Source organism: Carettochelys insculpta, chromosome 17 (assembly GCF_033958435.1).
Source record: "Carettochelys insculpta isolate YL-2023 chromosome 17, ASM3395843v1, whole genome shotgun sequence".
Classification (NCBI taxonomy): domain Eukaryota; kingdom Metazoa; phylum Chordata; order Testudines; family Carettochelyidae; genus Carettochelys; species Carettochelys insculpta.
The window spans coordinates 23,362,828-23,368,185 of NC_134153.1; positions in this window are offsets into that span (position 1 = coordinate 23,362,828).

Consider the following 5,358-nt stretch of genomic DNA (forward strand, 5'->3'; position numbering starts at 1 on the left):
TGGGCTCCGGGGACGGTGCCTGGGAGGGGGACAGAAACCCTGGCGGGAGGGGAGATATCTCTCTCTCACACACACACACACACACACACACACACACACACACACACACTGGCGGGAGGGAGATTCTCTCTCACACAGGTGGGAGCAGGATCTCTCTCACACACACATACACACAAGTACTGGTGGTAGGGGAGATCTCTCTCTCTCTCTCTCACACACACACACACACACACACAGAGGAGAAGCAGGTGGAGGATCTCTGCAGGTTCTCTCAGTGAGGAGCCCACCATCAGGAGATCCTGGAAACTACATCAGCAGGGGGATTCGTTCCCAGCCTTGAGCCTTCTTAACAGCCTTTCTTCAGCCCCTGCCCAGACTGAGCAGCCTCTCCTGGAGCTCCAGGGGTGGCAGGCTGGGGTCTGGCTTGCAGACAAGGGCAGCAGAGTGCAGCACTGGGAGTCCCCTAGGAAAGGGCTTACGGCAGGGTCAGGAGAAAGGCAATGAATCTAGAGGTCTTCTGTGCTCATGCTGCTGTCATTCAGGTATCTGCCTCTTAGGAACAGAACAGGGCCACCTGGTAGCACACACACATGTACACACACGTGCACCTTACCAGTGTATAGATCCCAGCACACATGCTAACACCCCCTGTGTACAGAACTTCACACTCCCTTACAAACAGAGATCCCCTCATACGCGCACACACACTTCCACACAAGTACACAGAAACACCCCCATATACACATGCTCACACTACCTTATGTTCAGGTCCCATCAGACAAGTGTGCATACACATACTCCAATGCACATACACTTGGGAGTATGTGTGTGTGCGTAACCACATGCCTACAGAAACAACCCCCATGTACTCCCACTCCCACTCCCATCCATCCAGCTCCCATCACGCACACACAGAAACTTCCAACCCTACCCATGCCCACGCTCCCAAACACATACACCGTCTCACACACCACAACATCCCAGCCACACACATTTTGCCCTCCCCCTTATGGGCACATGGCATTTCCTGCAGACTAGGTAGAAGGAATTTTTCAAGCCACCAACTCTTCATGCAAAGAAGTGGGACTCCCTGTAAACATATGTGTCCTCCTCAAACCCTTCCTTAAAACATTACTTTGCCATTGTGCCTACAAGGTATTTGACAACAGTGAGGTTGCTGGTGTGCGGATGACAAGGGGATGTAGGATAAAGCATGATCGAAAGGCCTTTGACTTCAACGCCCGGCAGGTCAGGCTTGGGCTGTTAGTTTTAGCTGGCCATATTCCTAGTGATTTCATCACATGATATAAACTTTCATTAAAGATCGATCTTAAATTCCTGGAAACTTCAGGTCAATTCTGGCTCATTGACAACCTGAGATAAAATCCTAATAGGAAAACCATACTGCCTGATAAGCTGCCACCAGAGTAGAAATGATAAATGGACACAAGGGATCAAACCCCAAACAAAGGGTGTGACCCCGTCTGTGAGAGTGTTGCCCACTTCCACCTCTCACAATTGAGGTGTCCTGTCTAAATTCTAAGGGGGAAAATATGGCCATGTCTGCACTACAGGGAAATACTGATTTAAGATGCACAACTCTAGTGGTCAATTGCAGAAGAACTTTGTACGAGAAAACTTAGGGGTGATGAGGCACACACCCCACTCCCCTATGACCAATGAGCCAGGAACAAGCCCCAGGGAAAAATTACCAAAGAAGATAAGTGGTGGCATTGTAGCGGAACAATTTGTAGATAGAGACAAGACGATAAGAGGAAGGGCACAAACATGCAACAATCTTGTATGATGAAATGTGGTAAACATGTAAGCAGGTTAAAGAACCAGAAGTAACAGAACCAATAACAGATCAATTACTGACAGCCAGGGAGTACCACAAATGGTAATGACTGGCCTAACGGAAGTGTATAATGAGGCAGAAAAACTGTCTATAACCAACACAGGAACCAGTGCAATTTGGACTTCACTGATGGGCCATAGCACTGGTGCGGCAGAAGACAAGAGAGCTCCCACTTGTCCGCAGTTGAAGGGAAGTGAGATGCTTCTTTCGTATCGTGCTTTTGCTTTTTAGTTAAGAGTTTATTGCTAAAGCCGGTCAGAGCAATAAACTGCTTGTGGTTAACAGATATCTTGGCAGCATGTTTTGTGCTTGGAGAACCCAGTGTTGAACCTGAGATACCTTTTTACTGCAACAACAACTCTAGGCCAGCTACATGAATTGCGCAGCTGGAGCCGACATATCCTATATCAATTTTTCCTGCCATCCCCACTGCAGGAAGTCAGTGGGACTTCCCTTACACCCCATGACTTAAAGGAGTACAAGGGTCAATGGTGGGGCCCTGATTGGCTGATTTAGAGTGGCTCCACTAGGCCCACTAAGGCCTGGTTTTACAATAGGGATCAAAGCCGATCCCGGATACACAATTCTAGCCACGCCATTAGTGTAGCTGGAATCAATGTATCATGATCGACTTTGTACCCTGGTGTAGATCAGGGCTTTTCAGGCTCATGCTGACATCCCTTACTCCGCGTGGCCGCGTGGAGTACCAGGGTCGACAGCTGAGCCCAGAGATATCAATTTTGCTGCATCTTCTCTGACGCGGGAAATCAAACTCCAGCGGATTGATCATGGTGTGTTGAGCCCGCCATAGGTGTAGACATACCCTGAATCAAATGCTCAAAGATTGACAACCAGTGTGTTGATCTTCCAGTAAGTGTAGATGTACCCCTACTTTCTTTAGGCTTAGCCACTCTAACTTACCATGTGTCAGAGAGGTAGCCGTGTTAGTCTGTGTCTTCAAAAACAATGAGAAGTCCTGTGGCACCTTATAGACTAACCGATACTTTGGAGCATAAGCTTTGGAGGGCAAAGCCCGGCCTTGCCAATTCCTTGAATTGAAAATTGAACTGTAATATAAAATCCTAGCGCCACCTTCTGGCCTCTTCTCATATTTTCAGTGGGGAAACGCACATGAGGACATCAAGTGCCTTTTTCCCATGGAGATTATGTTGGTGCTGTTTTAAATGGCTCTGCAAACTTTGTGTAGAACAAAACCAATGGCAGAGGGTTTGCACTCCTAAGCAACCTACAGTAACAAACCCCTGCCTTGATGCCAAGCAAGTTGGGGGTGCTGAAGCCACTGTTTATCATGATATTATTGTTGCATTGTTTCCTTGGATTCACTCTAATCCACCTGTTGTCTGTTGTCTTAAATTGTAAACTCTTTGTGGCAGGGACCACCTATTTGTGCAGCACCTAGGACAACAGGGCCACAATAAATGGCTGAGGATCTCAGGAGCTACCAAAATGCAACCAATTAAGCAGTCCGTGCAGGCCAGCCCTTAAAAGCAACCCTACAATAACATTGTTTATGTATTTATTTGTTAAGAATGATTTTGCAGCACCACAAGTCTCTCTATTTACATATAGTCATTCATGATGAATTCATATATTTATTTTCTCAATAATCTCTTGGGGTCTAGGTGATTTTTCTTGGAAAACTCCACACTGGGCCCCAATCCTGCAAAGACTTATCCATGTGCTGAACTTTATGCTCTCTAAGTAGTTCCATTAACTTAATTGAGGTCAATGGGACCGTTCATGGTAAATAAGCGTAAGCACATGTGTAAGCCTTTGCAGGGTCAAGGCCTTACATGTTATCACAGAAATAAATCTTCTCTTGCTAACTCTGCCTACAGTTGTTTCCATGACTTTACCCTGTGTGCACTGGGGACTGACGTGCCATTTTGCATATCAAGAGCTTGAGTGTCTTCTTGTTTACATCAGATGTGATATGATTTTACACCACTCATGTGGAAGAGAGGGTCGCTTTTCATTTACACTGGTAGAAATGATGGCACAGTCTAACCTTTGTCCAGACTAGCTCATTCCTGCCCAGTCTGATGACATCACTTCATGGTCTGGGACTGTCACAGTTCAGGCTGGTGACATCACATTGCTGCACTTGTCACTTGTCACTATAACAGCACATTAAATCTGCCTGTGACCAGTGTCATGGCCTTCTGGAAGTGGGAGATGGACGCTCTTTGGGCCTAAGATGTCCCAGGAAATGCCCTTTCTTCTGGCCTAGAGAGAAGAACTTCCATGGATGGAGATCACACTAGAACTGTTGGTTTAGGAGAAGAAACTAATTTGCTGGTAAACTACAGTATTATGCTCCTCTTTGGGTTTAATTTAAATGTCGCATAATGAGCTAAATCTGTCCCTGAAATAATGCCGCTGATTTTAATGGAATTACAGACTCACAATGGGGATATCATTAGTGACCTATTACAGTTCAAGAGACTGTACAAAAGAGGCAAAATCAAATTCCTTGTCCACATGCAAGTGTGCGCAGTAAGCAGCATGGCCATTCCAGCTCAGATTTCCTCTGAGATCTGCATGGCTGTGAATGCCAGGGAGGTAGAAACTGCAAACACCGCCTTTGCTAAACTAATTTCAGTCGAGTCCCACTTTGACACATGGCAGAGACGCATTTTGTGTCTAAAGGATGCAGATTATTCCTTTTATTTGTAGAATTATGGATCAGTGCTTCACTCAGCTGATCTTTCTCTTGAAACCTCATCTCAGTCACTGCCCAGCTGAGAACATCTGCAAGCCCTGAAAGGAAAATAAAGTGGTGTTTGTCTTCTAGATGGAAGTAACATATAGTGGAGTGAATACGGTTTCTCTAGGCTGGAACACCAGCCCATGGCAGGAGGGTAGCTGCTTATCTGCCCTGTCATCTGCTTTCTTCATGCAGGGGCAGACTTCATGTAGGTGACAATTATGTACGTCATAATCCTATTAGTGCCAATGGGAATGGTAGGACTTCATCAAAGGCGGGTAGACCTGCTAATGAGGGGTGACCTCCAAGAGGAGGGAGTGTATTCTATAGGGACAATATGTCACCCACAAACAAGGAGAACAGACTTTGAATGTGAGCCCTACAGGGATTGTCTTAACTTGTCTGGCAATGTACCCTATATATGGTTCTCTGCAATGAATACGCAATCAAGAATAGGCTGAACTGATTACCATTATTGGGAATAACCTCATCAAAGAAATCAAGGAGACATCTACAAGCTTGGCGCTGGATTAACCCAGTTTGCCCTTCCCATCTGTGCTGAGTGGATGTCAAAGTGTGGCTAGCTGTGGAAGGAAACCAGGAAAGTATCAAAAGTAGCCTTGGGGAACAGGTCTTGCTTGTATTGCTAGCTTGCTGGGGTTTAATCCCTCCAGAACCATGACTAGGGGAGTGACAATCCTATGTGCTCTGCCTTTGTAGTGCAGATTGTGCTAAAAGAACATATGAAGAAGGGAAGCTCTTGCTAGTTCAG